At 43.3% G+C, this 16,155-nt stretch overlaps 1 protein-coding gene across 2 annotated transcripts in view; it reads right to left on the reverse strand.

Annotated features, from left to right (window-relative positions):
- The window catches only part of LOC139763053 (tyrosine-protein kinase receptor-like), a 1,458,433-nt gene that overhangs the window by 1,151,511 nt on the left and 290,767 nt on the right, over window positions 1-16,155 (reverse strand). The gene's annotated exons all lie outside the window — the stretch shown is intronic.

Raw genomic sequence — 16,155 nt, forward strand, 5'->3', positions numbered from 1 at the left:
AAAGAAGTGGTGGATATAACGAAGACATGAGAGGTTATGGTTATGTTCGATTTGGATTCGTGTAGGCAAGAGGTAATCAGGCAGGATAAGAATATTTATAGACGGAGAGTGTATTCAGCAAGATATTCATCAGAGGTGACAGACCAGGGGAACGAATGTATTCGGGATACATTCAGAAGGTAAAAAACTGGAGACACCAAAAAGGGCAAGAGGACAGAACATCCCCTTCCAGGACCGCAGACAGCTCAGGGGTCTTAAGTGATGGAATTGTCAGACTGGAAGCAATGTATGCAAATACAGATGAACTGGTGGCAAGTAGCAAAGAGCTAGAAGTCAAAGATCGAACAAAATGCACCTAATAAAGCAGAAGCAGGGAGGACAAAACTTTCAAAAAGGATCACACCCGTTATCTTCGGAGGAATATACAAAGAAGGAAAAGAGAAGACAAGGGTGTAGAAGGAATGACCCGCTTAATAAGAGACAGCCTTAAGCTCCAGAAAATACTGGTAGGTGGCCCATAAAACCATATATCATGGGAAAACCAACAGCAGGAGAGGAGCCCATCATAGTGACGATGATACATAACCCTCAATAAAAAACAGTCCACGGTAAATATACAATAATAACAAGAAAGAACAACAGACATTTCCTAGAGATGGCGAGTTACTGATCATGGAATATTTCAGTGATGAGGATGGCCTTAGAGAATGTAGATTCTCATGGTGATAAGAGAGTTTGGGAACAGAAGTTCCTTAAGAATGTACACAGAAAGATTTTCGATACACTGTCAATGACAGAGGGACAAACGCAAGATTATAACTAGACCTTATCTTCACTTATCGTGATACAGATATTGAAAATATCATATGATACACCAGTCGGAAGAAGTAACCATGTAATATTTAGTGCGATTATCTAATAACTGAGAACGTAAAAATAGCAAAAGAGTAGCAGGAAAACTTTACTCGAAGAGATATAAACGAGGAAACTATACAGACCTCAACAGTTCCTATGGTAACATAAATTAATAAATATAGTAGTTCAACAGCCAGGACCCAGAGCACTGGGGTGGAGGGTTCCTTAAAATTTCCTAAGGAGAAAGTAGAAATACGGGTAGCTTTATGCGCAGTTACAAAGGGAAGGGTTACAGACAGGGAGGAGCAACTTAACAAAAGATGTGGGAGGATGAATGGGCCTGGGAAGAGAGTCTGTTGTTGTTGGCTGATGAAACAGCATTGGTGGCAGATTCACGTGAGAAGCTGCAGAAGTTGGTGACTAGGTTTGGAAGTGTGTGTGAAAGGAGGAAGCCGAGAATAAATGTGAATAAAAGCAAGGCTCTTAGGTTCAGCAGAATAAGGGACAGGTTGGATGAGGCGAGTGTGAATGGAGGAAATGTGGAGGAAGTGAGTCACTGGGTGAGTGAGGGTACGAAGGTTCTGGGAGCGCTGAAGTGGAAAGAACGTTATCTGAGAGGACGAAAATGGGTACATGTGAAAGTGTAGTAGTCCCAACAATATCGTATTATGATATATATATATATATACATATATATATATATATATATATATATATATATATATATATATATATATATATATATATATATATACATATATATATATATATATATATATATATATATATATATATATATATATATACATTTTTTTTTTTCTTTTTTACTTTGTCGCTGTCTCCCGCGTTTGCGAGGTAGCGCAAGGAAACAGACGAAAGAAATGGCCCAACCCCCCCCCATACACATGTATATACATACGTCCACACACGCAAATATACATACCTACACAGCTTTCCATGGTTTACCCCAGACGCTTCACATGCCTTGATTCAATCCACTGACAGCACGTCAGCCCCGGTATACCACATCGCTCCAATTCACTCTATTCCTTGCCCTCCTTTCACCCTCCTGCATGTTCAGGCCCCGATCACACAAAATCTTTTTCACTCCATCTTTCCACCTCCAATTTGGTCTCCCTCTTCTCCTTGTTCCCTCCACCTCCGACACATATATCCTCTTGGTCAATCTTTCCTCACTCATCCTCTCCATGTGCCCAAACCACTTCAAAACACCCTCTTCTGCTCTCTCAACCACGTTCTTTTTATTTCCACACATCTCTCTTACCCTTACGTTACTTACTCGATCAAACCACCTCACACCACACATTGTCCTCAAACATCTCATTTCCAGCACATCCATCCTCCTGCGCACAACTCTATCCATAGCCCACGCCTCGCAACCATACAACATTGTTGGAACCACTATTCCTTCAAACATACCCATTTTTGCTTTCCGAGATAATGTTCTCGACTTCCACACATTCTTCAAGGCCCCCAGAATTTTCGCCCCCTTCCCCACCCTATGATCCACTTCCGCTTCCATGGTTCCATCCGCTGCCAGATCCACTCCCAGATATCTAAAACACTTCACTTCCTCCAGTTTTTCTCCATTCAAACTCACCTCCCAATTGACTTGACCCTCAACCCTACTGTACCTAATAACCTTGCTCTTATTCACATTTACTCTTAACTTTCTTCTTCCACACACTTTACCAAACTCAGTCACCAGCTTCTGCAGTTTCACACATGAATCAGCCACCAGCGCTGTGTCATACATACATATATATATATATATACATACATATATATATATATACATACATATAAGAAATTCCGTCGTTTCCCTGCCATCTATTTCACGTTATTTAGTCAGTAGTGAAGAATGCTCTGTTTATGTCTGCCACAGCCGCTCATTAGCCACAGCCATGCCATTTCCACCACTCGAGTAATAAAAGTGTCATCGAGCTGCAGGTTTATGTAAATGTGAAGCAACAGGCAATATCACGTATGCGGCTCTTTGGTATTGATAATGAGTCTCGATGCAGTGCGGATGGGAAGAAGAAGAAGTGGCCAATGCAAGAGACAACGACTAGACTGATGAAGCGAGGATAACCGCAGATGAGAATCAGGTTCAGGGGATGAGATGCTGACACATATTTGTAGACGATGAGAGAGAGAGAGAGAGAGAGAGAGAGAGAGAGAGAGAGAGAGAGAGAGAGAGAGAGAGAGAGAGACCCAGAGGGGTGTTGTTTACTTCGTCCATGCGTTCGACATTTCGTAAAAAGTGTTTAAGGTTATGAGATTTCGCTGTCGTTGTTTACACGCACGTGTGACCGGTGTAAAATTTCTGAATTACTGTAATAATTTTTTTTCATTTTTCATACTTGATCGCCGTTTAATCTCGCATCAGCGAGATAGCGCCAGGAAACAGGCGAAGAAGAACGGCCCAGCCACACAAATCTTCATCACTTACCCAACTTCATTTGCAGGACTTCATTTGTACGTTGTACACGGGTGCTCTGGTGATAAAACTCCTGCAGCGACGTATTATATACGACGCTGCTTCTGACGGAGGACCTGACGATGGCGCACAACCGCCCAGGTCTTAATGTGACACCTGTCCTGGTCTTATATATAATTAATGTGACACTTGTCCTGGTCTTATACACACCTAATGTGACACTTGTCCTGGTCTTATATATACTGAAGCGCCTCAGCAAAGTCAATAAAAACCGTGGTCAATTCTCTTTCATTGCAATATATCTTACCGTCGCTAACGAAGAGTTGTGTTTGTGTATTCTTTCCCTGGCGGCATAACAAATCCCTCCGGACCTTCGTTTATACCACCGTTGTCAACCAAATGTTCTGGTAAATGTTTTTATCTCTAACTCATAAACTCTGATACCATGTGATGACACGCAAACCGGTCTAAACAACTTTGGAATTCTCTATGATCCTCCTTTGAAACTAACTCTCTCTTTGATCCTCTGTCGCAACTCTCTTTGATCCCCTTTTCCGTGTGTTTGGTGTTACATCCGTCATCCTGTGTGCACCCGTTTCATTAACTCTGATCAACGCTTTGTCTCGTCAGCATCATCAATGGTTTTGTTCTTCTCGTCTTTAACCAATTTTTTTCAACGGAAAATATCTGAGATTCCATCTGGTCACTGCACTGAGTTCTCTTTGACAATTGGTCCACTTCTTTTACAGTTACTCTCTCACCGTATCAATATCTGGCATGGCATTTTCATCGTATTGATTAAACATTTCGTCATTTACATTTCTTTAACTTTCTTTTTTTCTTTTTTGGCCGAGCAATGACTTCATTACTAGTCGATAAGTATCTTGCACATTTTTCTTATGGTCACTCAGAGAGAGAGAGAGAGAGAGAGAAGAGAGAGAGTGAGTCGGGGAAGCAGAAAGAGTGGATCTGCATTTACTTGAGACAGAGAGAGAAAAAAAAAGAAAGCATGAGGATGTGATTCGGTAATAAAACATGAGAAACAAGGGAATAAGGGATATCAAGTGGGTGAGGAGAGAAGAGGATGGGAAGACAATGAGAGACATAAAAATGTGGGAGTTATTAAGAGCGGCCGGAAGAACACCCCGAGCTGGGAGGATAACACGGGAAGAGACGTGACCAATGTATGACACAAAATGAGAAACAAAGGTGCATAGATGTTTGGAGAGAGAGAGAGAGAGAGAGAGAGAGAGAGAGAGAGAGAGAGAGAGAGAGAGAGAGAGAGAGAGAGAGAGAGAGAGATTTACGCACCAACGAGTCCTTACGAGAATCAGCTTGAAGGCAGGGCTAGCGCGTAGCGCTCACCGCAGGGGAAAATACAAAACTAGGAAGAGCGAGTCGTGTGTGATTTACGCGTTGTCAAGCGAGATGAAAATACCATATATCTGAGGTACGAAAGACATCAGTCCACAAGTGGGTGAGGCAAAAAAAGAGAGAAAAAGAAAAGAGCTACCTGTACCAAAGGAGTGAAACTTGACACCTACTGAAATCCAACCCTGAACACAATATCTAAAGTGGGGACACACCAGTGATTTGTAAGTTAGTTTCTTAAATTCAGATTAAATTGCCGCACCTATGAATCCTAGAATTTTTATAAATTTTCTTTTAATGTTGAATGCACTGCTTACTGGACCTTAGGTTATCAGGGATTATTAAACAGAGATCTTTTTCCTGATTATGTCACATTTGCATCTCAATTCTTTTTACTCCCGATGTGTAACATTCTGCACATCGATACTGACATGCAACCCCTTGATGTAATAAGCGTACTCCATCAGTTTGGTCTATGTCAAGTTTGCAGGCGTAAGAACTGAATTTCTGTTATAGACTTATTTCTAAGCTTATATCGTCTACGAATTTGTATACGGTACAACAAAGCCTATCATGAATGTCATGAACATGTACGAGAAAGAGAACCGGTCCCAAGACTGCTCCTAGCGGTACGCCACTCGTTACGTCTATTAGACACTTCTTAAGCCTTGAGTGTGAATCACTCGTCTTGTTTACGGCTAGCCATTCAATTTTCAACCCACCAAAGTTTGGCCTCATCTGTGCCATGCGACTTAACTTCTGCTACTGGTGATTTCTGAAGTGGGACTTTAACCTCACCAACGGGGAAAAGAACCAGTATCTCACGCTGGTAATGTTGTTGTCGAATAAACAGAACACTCACACACACCCACACACACTGCACTACAAGTGTGACAAACAGAAGACTCACACACACCCACACACACTGCACTACGAGTGTGACAAACAGACATCAGAGTGAAAACACATAAAGTAAGAAAACAAAAAAATATCGCTACTATCGTGAACACAGAAACCCTCATTACATGAGATCATTACACGAAAGTGCACTTGGGAATTCATCGTGTTTCATTTCCCTATGGTAAGAAAGGAATATTATATATATATATATATATATATATATATATATATATATATATATATATATATATATATATATATATATATATTCCTAAGAGTCCAAGGGGAAAATGAAACACGATAAGTTCCCAAGTGCAATTTCTACATGTTTTCAAGCTTTCCTTATTTCAGGAGGATGAGCGAAGACAACTTCTCCATAACTCACCACAATTCGCCAATGCGTCAGGCACCTCCAGGTTTCGAAAGCAAGTTACACAATACAAAGCACTAGATTTACAATCCCCCATTGTGGGAAGGCGGAGCTACAACCGAAGACTAGTCACGAGAGATGTAAGATGGGTCGGGTGCAGGGGATTTGGTTGGGGGGAAGGAGGAGGAGTTGGGGGGAAGGAGGAGGAGTAACATGGGAGAGACAGGACGGGAGACTGCCAGACGTCACCCCTCCCCGTAGTCATGGGCTGTCACCTCACTCAATTACCCTAATCCTCATAGATCTCCTGAGGAGGCACTCATCGTGAGGCATGAATGCCTGGCACATAGACCAACATTCCATTAAACCTGACATTTTCTGCCGGTACGTTGTGATGCACAGACAGCGGGAACAACCCTAGAGCTGCAACGAGAGATGATGCAAGAGGTATCGGGCCTCACGATTCATCGTTGAGAGAAGCAATAACCAAGGTATCCCCTTCCCCGAGGTGCAGGTAACATATCGAGGAAGAGCGATTTCTAAGTGACGTGTGTAGGAAACCCACGGACGCTGGCTGGTGTCTGAGTAGTGAGGGAGAGTGTATGGACACCCGCAAGGAACAGCGTTCTTGCGGTTATACATCTGCAGAGCCTTGCAAACATGCTCCTGGTGGCCTCCCTAGGAATTACTGAGGATGCGTCAGGTCCTGGTCAACAATGACAACTCGAACAAGAATTCTGATGTTATTTTGAGGAAACTTCTTCACCTGTACACGTCACCACCTACACTGGAAAGGCAAGACGACTTAATCGTATACTAACGTAACACATCCACTCCAGCACACTGGCAAGATGAAAAGGCAGTCAAGGACACCGCGGCAAGAACCACAATGTACCCCTACAGACTATGACACAAGGCTGCGAGTTGTCATGCACTAGACAAGCCGTAAATCAGCCAACCTTATCGGACGTAACAACATCAAAGCTCTTCGGGACATTCTGGTTAGACCAATGTGGTTTACCAGTGTGGCTGGGAAATGCGCAACCCAAATCGTATGCTGTATATGTCAGACTAGACGCACCCTGAGGTGACGCATCATTAACCTCATTAACGAAGGGGCGTCTGGACAACACCACTTGCGGGAAGATGGTATGACCCTCACACCCGATGATATGTAAAGAAACATCTGCATCATCGCATCAAGCGCGGGTAAACGGCGCCTACAATTTTCGGAGGCTGTTCATCTACGTGACAGATCTTCATCAATCAACATACAATCTAACATGGTGGCCACAATCACCCTATTTGATGGTCGACCAATTCGACGGCAAGTAAAAGATTCGCCATCAACCTCACCTGCAGCACCGAACCCTTCCCATACCAGCCCCAGGAGGTCTGAGGCTGAGGTACACAAGTGAATTCAGGAACCAGAACACCTTCAGCAGTTTGTTATTGTTATTAGCACCTTGATGTACAGCGAACTCCTTAAGTGATCACCGGCAAAGACCCGTTGGGTGAAGATCCAAGCACGTACATCTACATCTTCCAGTATAAAGAAACATCATTTATTGCATGTTTTTCTTCCAATATGAAGCAGCATTATCCTGTATCCTACGTTCTTCTTCCAGTATGAAGAAGCACTATCCATTATTCCGAGATCTGGGCTATCTCCTGTACATCAGACGATCTCCTACGGCTATCTCCGCTCGGGGTTCCGCTCACTCAACTTTCAAAAGGGAACCGGACATTAGACGAGATCCTTGGCTCGTGTGTGGTGGCAAAAATATTCACGGATTATATTTTCTAATTATCATGTGAGGATCCACTTGCAACTGATATACATTTCATTAAATCATTCTAAGGAACAATAGGGTTTAAGCACCCAGAGACTGTAAGGAACTATAAGATCAAAGCAACGACAGACTCTATGCAGCTACAGAGTTTGAGCACCAGTACACCCTAAGCAACTATTGGGTGTAAGCAACTATAGACCCTAAGAGCTTAAGTAACTATAAACCCTAAGCAACTATAGAGTCTAGGCAAACACAGACCCTAAGGAACAGTAGAGTGTAAGCACCCATATACCTAAAACAACTATAGAGTCTCAGCAACTAGAGTAGAGTAAGGTAAGGCAAGAAGAGTAAGGCAGAAATAAGTTAAGATAAGGTAGGGTAAATCAAGACAGAATTTAGTAAGATAAGGTCCAGGCACGATAAGTTACGGTAGGTCTGAGGGAAAGATAAACATACAGAGTGAGCTGAGCTAGATTATCCTAGGTCACAGATTTTTAGAATAAGATAGGTAAAGCAAAGGAAAGTGGGGTTAACATTTCCTGGGCCAGAATCACGCTAAAATGGCTGAAGAGCCTAAGGTTCTAAAAGATGTCTATCCGGCAAAGGTACTCTTTGCAACACCGCAAATGTATGAAACCACAATACTAAATATTTAAGATATATCATACATATACTTACATATCTCATACATGACCTTAGTACACATGTATAAACGCGGATTTATACATGACCTTATTACACATGTATAAACGCGGATTCTCCCTCATATCTTTGCGAGTAAACGGTACAATACACTGCCTTTCTTTCCTTAATGATAATGTTATATTCCGCTGTGAGCGAGGTAGGGCCATGAGCTCATTTAAGTTTCACCAGGACCAAGCCTAGTTCGGACCGTCAAATTGGCATCCCGTTCTTTGGGATGATATTACTGGCACAAGTCAGATGAGAGAGAGAGAGAGAGAGAGAGAGAGAGAGAGAGAGAGAGAGAGAGAGAGAGAGAGAGAGAGAGAGAGAGTGTGTGTGTGTGTGTGTGTGTGTGTCCGAGTGTATGGCCGTATTCAGTGATTGGATCTCCCTTGTTTCATACATCCAATATGACTGGGGTCTCTCTTATCTAAACAACAGATGAGTTCGGGATCTTTATTTATTCAACAAATGTGATAGGGATCTCCGTAATATATACAACCTTACCTTACCTTAGAAATATGTTCAGGAAGTGTCTGATACCTTCCACTCTCACAAACAGCTTCGGAGGGACCAGCTGTCTACTGCTCTCTGACTTCCCTTTGTATCGTCACTGCGTCTCTCTAACAATCACAGTGTCTCCCTAATTGGAGCCTGTTTATATACTTCTGGAATACCACGGTCAAGAAGCACATAGTCTCTCGGTCAGTCGTCACAGCTTCCACCGTCTGATCCTCGGCTTATGCCGTTACACCTCTGTTTGATCGGGAGGAATACACATACACCACGAACTCTGTAGACGCTTAGCGGATTGTTAACATGAAGACCTCCGTTACCCATCTAACGCCTCGCTCGCCTCCTTGAACTGATCGTATCTGTCGCAACCTAGAGCAACGCAATGTCTGTACGGCTTTCATCTTCGCCAACATCACCGGGAGTTTCGACCACGTTCACCCATATGAAGATTACCACACAGTTATTAGTGTTGGCTTTCTAAGTCTCCTTCCATGGCTTGGCGAGAAGACTTCTAGACTAGTGTTTTAAGATCCCTATACCTGTATCATATCTACTTTCCTTTCTTGACTTGTCGTGGTCCACAGGTGGTACAGATGAGAGCCTTATACTATCTTATGTTTATCTGTACGACCCTGGCGAACATACCAGGTCTGTGGAATTACAACATCGATGATCAGAAAACCAGCATCAGCGTAAGTGCTAGCTTCCCCGAGTTAATGACCCTACAGACTAAACCCAAGTCACTTGGATTAGACGAGCCGCCAAACCAGGTCACTGTTGGCATAACCACGGACGTGTTCACACGTATCACCTTCATCTCCATCAACGTCTAACCTAGGATGAGTCACCAGGCCCTAGCCCTCTCCAGTCTCCAGAAACCACTGAGCTTTGTATCGTCACGATGAACGACACACATTAACTTGGAAGGGACATGTCAGTGTGCTATCAGCATCACATCTCCCAAGTTATAAACTCGACATTCTGCGTCGACTCATAACACCCGGACTTCTTCAATTGAACTCAAGGACATTAAAAAAAAAATGTCGTCTCAAACTGACTATGGCCTTCCAGACCCTTCCCCCGTCTGGTATTCATCCAGTACAGGAACCACTGGAGAAGGTCACGCAAGATCCTGCTCAGGCCCTCGTACACCAACTGTAAAATGGATCTAATACACTGATCCTACCGACTCTCTCGAAGAATTCTCTATTTTTCGAACCAGTAACTGCTGCTATATGACACGTGTATTCTTATTCTTATCATTATTATTATTATCATACCTCATTGTTATTTCAATCATTAATATCACTATTATATTATCATTATTATCATTATTATTATCATTATCATCATCATCATCCTCATGATTAAAATTAAAGAGTGTAGAATAACAGATCAGTTAAGAACGTAACCAACACTCCTTTTTTAACAACAAAAAATCAACAGATTCACCTCTTCATTTCACAGCTCAGGTTAACTTCTCCTTTATCCACCAATTTACGTCACTCCCATTATAACTTTAGTTTCTTGCAGTAGGCATCCTTACCCTTACCCCATATATCACTTGTAAGTGCATCACCATTTACCAAATATCAATCAATCCAACTGAACATTAACACTGAAACCAGTGGTCTGGATTGTATACATGAAATCAAACGCCCTTTATAAATCTTCTCTCGTCCTGTCATATATGGTATTTATTTATTCAATCCGATCCTACACCTTTCATGTCCTTCTAATAACTCGTGCTTGGCCTCTCAATACTGTTTCATACACACCTGCCTCAAGGTTGCCTCATGAATAACCACCACTTCTCGCGTGAATAGATTCTTTGATTATTCGTTTGAACATTCCTCCTCTCGGTCACAGGCATCAGCAATTCCCGTCGCACGCCGCCTACATCCGACGCTACGCGCAACCCAAACCGAAATGGCGAATTCAGTCCTGGAGACTCACGCGTCACCAACCTTACAGTAGGACTCGCCCAAAAGGCAGACACCTCCTATCCTCCTACCTCAGAGACCTGACGGCCTTCAGCACTACGTAGAGATTATGACTTGCATATGAAGGCTGCAGTAAATACCATCAGCTTATACCACACACACACACACACACACACACACACACACACATATGTATGTGTATACATATGTAAAAGCAACACCGCGCAAAATGATTTTATATCGCAGGAGATATGTTACCACACGTAAGGTGCTCACACTACACATAAGTGAGCACATTAGTGAGCGAAGTAAACCAAGAGTGAGGAGTGCATCACACACACATCGAGGCGGCAATCATACGACTGCAAGCTGGCCGCACGTGCACATGGGAGCCCCCCACCACAATCCACGGATCTACCCGACAAACTAAGGGAGTCTACACGACACGAGAACAAGCTACGCTACACTCGAGGTAGCCACAACACATACGGGAGGCTTCACCTCACCAGAGGACTCCCACAACCAGGGGAGAGAATCCATCCCACGTACAAAAGACCTGCAACGCACGCAATCACACACCACACGAGAAGGGCCTTCATGAAACGCACGGGATCTACGCCACGCACGTGATTGTGGAGGCAGTTCGTGACGCGGGGCCCCACGAGTACAGAGCGTCTGTACCTTGAAAGTAATCACATCCTGGTGCCAGCGCTGACAACAGCTATTCTGACTTACACAACCTTCTAGAACATCCATCTAAACTTCCAGAGAGGGACCGTTGCCAACTACATCATAATCAACCAAACCAAAACCTGGTATTTCCACATGCCTCGCCTCCAACCGTGTTCACACCACTACTCTCCCGCTAGGCTCGAACTCTTGTAGGCTGACCAGTCAAAGTTTCGGGTGTCACGCTTGAGCGATCAACTAGTCTGGAAGGAACATATCAGCCACATCTAGTCCTCTGGTGATCGACTCTACAACCACCGCTGACTCAGACATGGTCTCCCAACACCTGGACTCTTTGTAAAAACATCTACACACCTTTCCTTCCCTCCAAAGCTCACCTGTGCCTTCCTAGCCTCATCTCCCTCTCCATCCACAACGTAACAGAGGCATGCAGAAAAGGCGAAGGAAAAGACGTACAAGATCATCATCCTTGCTCCTCCGTCTTACATCGTCCATAAAGAGACGTTAAAAACACCAGGTGTCTCCCCCCTCACTCTCGCCAGCCATCACCTGCACTCCAGCAGACACTTCGGAAAGCTTTTTCACTACACCATTCTCGCCGCCGTCACTCCCTGCCATCAAAGCTCCCTCGTTCCTATGACTCACTCCAGCACCACGCTCTCATCGGATCCATCACAGCTCGAACAGACCGCCACCAGGAAGCTCTGATCTACCCGCAGTGAGCATTCCAAACATATTCTAATGTTGGCGTTTATAGTGTCTGTATGACAACTCTTCCCTCTGTTACAGGAGCGATGCCTTATGTCATGACTCCCTCTCTAACTTCAGCTCTGGATGCATCTTTTTTTTTAAATCAAATAAATTTGCTGTTATTATCATCATTCCCTTTTGTTCATGCGTAATCGCCGTTAGCGATGAAGCGCCAGAAACAGACGGAGAAGGGCCCACATCCGCTCACGTCCATTATCCAGCTGTCATGTGTAATGCATTTCACGAACCTGTCAAAACAGCGTTCTTATAAATCTAAGACAAGGAAACCTAGACGCAGCCAGACCAGGCTAGACGCAACACACTAAGCCAAGCCATGCAAGAGTTTCTTCTTAAAACTTGCTTTCTAAACTCACACGGATTCATGTAAGGGAGAATATCATCACCCAGGAGTTAAGACGATCCATCAGCTGGAAGCTCGGGGAACGAACAAACAGGGAGGAGTCATCCGAAGCCACAAAGCTGTAGGAAATATTAGATGACGTTCTCGAGACACATGATCAAACGTCGACACAGCGACAAGACGAAACAAATTAACGAATCAAATCACTGATCATGAGAAGTGTCATCAGATGCGAGAGGTAATGAAGGAATTTAAAAAAAAAAAAACAGGAAAAGGGCATAAACAGAGATTCAAAAAAATTTAAAGCAAATAAAATCAAAAGGGTCTTTTCTGTGTGTTCAACACAAGGATATGCCCAAAACACAGAGCAAAGAGACTAACGATAATATCAATGAGCGGGTGGGGAAGCTGCAGCAATTTCTGGGACTTCTCAGAAGAATCAGACCCAAGACACTGACTCAGTAGCACAAACACATGTGGATTGTAAAATTGAGAGAGGCGGGGTACTCAAGTGGTAAAACTGTCGAGGGTATAAAATGCACTGTTAGTGAAAGCTATAAAGGAAATTAATGGTTTGGTAGATGTAAGGCTTTGAGAATTGCAGGGTAAACAGGATGAAAGCTTCCTTGTCATTGAATAAAAAAAGAAAACGAGATTTTCAGAGAAAACCGAAGAAATGAAGGCTGAAAAATCAACAGGAAAATGGGTGGCGCCGAAATATGATACGTGTAAATGAACCGATTTTTAGACCACATCCCAGATACAGAAGAAAGGGTGAAGTAAGGAAGGAAGGAATGATGATTTACACTCTACTAAAGGCTACAGATGTGCTGAACTTACTTCTTGGAAGAATTCTTTGGAAAAATAAAGAAGAGAATTGGTGGATCCATAAGGGGAAGCCTAGACATGGTTACGTTCGATCTGAAATCAAGCAGCCAAGAGTTAATTAAGTGGGCCGAGAAACTTGAAGGTCAAGGAGAAATTATGTAAGTTCTCCATCGGACGTGAGAGGCCAAGGGAAGAGAGAGTGAAGCAAAGAACACATTCATAGGTCGTAAAAAAACTGAGGATGACATGTGAGGCCTCAAACCCAGAGAGGTCAGGACTGTTCAGCGATTGAAATGGCGCAATGAGAAAGTAACGTGGAAATACAGATGACTGATCAGTAGCAAGTGACAAAATGCTACGAGTTCCAGGATCAAATCGGGAGAAAACGCATCCGATACTGTTTGAGTTGTGGAGACAAGACCTATTAAAGAGATCGGCTCTCATGCGTTCTGTCCAGAAGGACACGTGGTATCAAGGGGGCAGAGAGAAGAAACAGGAGTGGGGGGGATTGGCTGGAGTTTTAGGATATACTGGAACATGGCCCGCTCAACCAATAGACACTGGGAACAGCAGCTATAGAAAAGAAATGTATGGCGGTGTGGACAGTTTACAATCTTCCAAAACATTCTAAAAGGTCGAAATAAATCTAGTAAGGTAACAATCAAGGAATAAATGACGATACACGAAGCAGTAAAATAATTACTTCTCTGCGATAGCAATTATATTGAGGGATTTCATTTACACAAAGACTGTGTGGTTTTCGATTCTCATGGTAACAGTCATGTTGAAACAATTTATTAGGGATTATAAAGGATAATTTCCTGTGCCAGGTGTCAGTGAAGACCACAGGATCACGAGGACTGACACATCATCATTATCAATTCTTATCTTTACACAGACGAGCAGAGAAATTGGCAGACAAACTTGTAAAAGTGATCATGTAATACCAGAGTTTGATGAAATGGTAACAGAGTACGTGAGAAGAGCAGAGATGAGACAGCACTCGATATATATAAATGGGGAGGTGATAACAAGTAGCGGTGATGTGAGAAGGAGATGGAATGAGTATTTTGAAGGTTTGTTGAATGTGTCTGATGACAGAGTGGCAGATATAGGGTGTTTTGGTCGAGGTGGTGTGCAAAGTGAGAGGGTTAGGGAAAATGATTTGGTAAACAGAGAAGAGGTAGTAAAAGCTTTGCGGAAGATGAAAGCCGGCAAGGCAGCAGGTTTGGATGGTATTGCAGTGGAATTTATTAAAAAGGGGGGTGACTGTATTGTTGACTGGTTGGTAAGGTTATTTAATGTATGTATGACTCATGGTGAGGTGCCTGAGGATTGGCGGAATGCGTGCATAGTGCCATTGTACAAAGGCAAAGGGGATAAGAGTGAGTGCTCAAATTACAGAGGTATAAGTTTGTTGAGTATTCCTGGTAAATTATATGGGAGGGTATTGATTGAGAGGGTGAAGGCATGTACAGAGCATCAGATTGGGGAAGAGCAGTGCGGTTTCAGAAGTGGTAGAGGATGTGTGGATCAGGTGTTTGCTTTGAAGAATGTATGTGAGAAATACTTAGAAAAGCAAATGGATTTGTATGTAGCATTTATGGATCTGGAGAAGGCATATGATAGAGTTGATAGAGATGCTCTGTGGAAGGTATTAAGAATATATGGTGTGGGAGGCAAGTTGTTAGAAGCAGTGAAAAGTTTTTATCGAGGATGTAAGGCATGTGTACGTGTAGGAAGAGAGGAAAGTGATTGGTTCTCAGTGAATGTAGGTTTGCGGCAGGGGTGTGTGATGTCTCCATGGTTGTTTAATTTGTTTATGGATGGGGTTGTTAGGGAGGTAAATGCAAGAGTCCTGGAAAGAGGGGCAAGTATGAAGTCTGTTGGGGATGAGAGAGCTTGGGAAGTGAGTCAGTTGTTGTTCGCTGATGATACAGCGCTGGTGGCTGATTCATGTGAGAAACTGCAGAAGCTGGTGACTGAGTTTGGTAAAGTGTGTGGAAGAAGAAAGTTAAGAGTAAATGTGAATAAGAGCAAGGTTATTAGGTACAGTAGGGGTGAGGGTCAAGTCAATTGGGAGGTGAGTTTGAATGGAGAAAAACTGGAGGAAGTGAAGTGTTTTAGATATCTGGGAGTGGATCTGTCAGCGGATGGAACCATGGAAGCGGAAGTGGATCATAGGGTGGGGGAGGGGGCGAAAATTTTGGGAGCCTTGAAAAATGTGTGGAAGTCGAGAACATTATCTCGGAAAGCAAAAATGGGTATGTTTGAAGGAATAGTGGTTCCAACAATGTTGTATGGTTGCGAGGCGTGGGCTATGGATAGAGATGTGCGCAGGAGGATGGATGTGCTGGAAATGAGATGTTTGAGGACAATGTGTGGTGTGAGGTGGTTTGAGCGAGTGAGTAACGTAAGGGTAAGAGAGATGTGTGGAAATAAAAAGAGCGTGGTTGAGAGAGCAGAAGAGGGTGTTTTGAAATGGTTTGGGCACATGGAGAGAATGAGTGAGGAAAGATTGACCAAGAGGATATATGTGTCGGAGGTGGAGGGAACGAGGAGAAGAGGGAGACCGAATTGGAGGTGGAAAGATGGAGTGAAAAAGATTTTGTGTGATCGGGGCCTGAACATGC

This window comes from Panulirus ornatus, chromosome 1, assembly GCF_036320965.1.
Source record: "Panulirus ornatus isolate Po-2019 chromosome 1, ASM3632096v1, whole genome shotgun sequence".
Classification (NCBI taxonomy): Eukaryota; Metazoa; Arthropoda; class Malacostraca; order Decapoda; family Palinuridae; genus Panulirus; species Panulirus ornatus.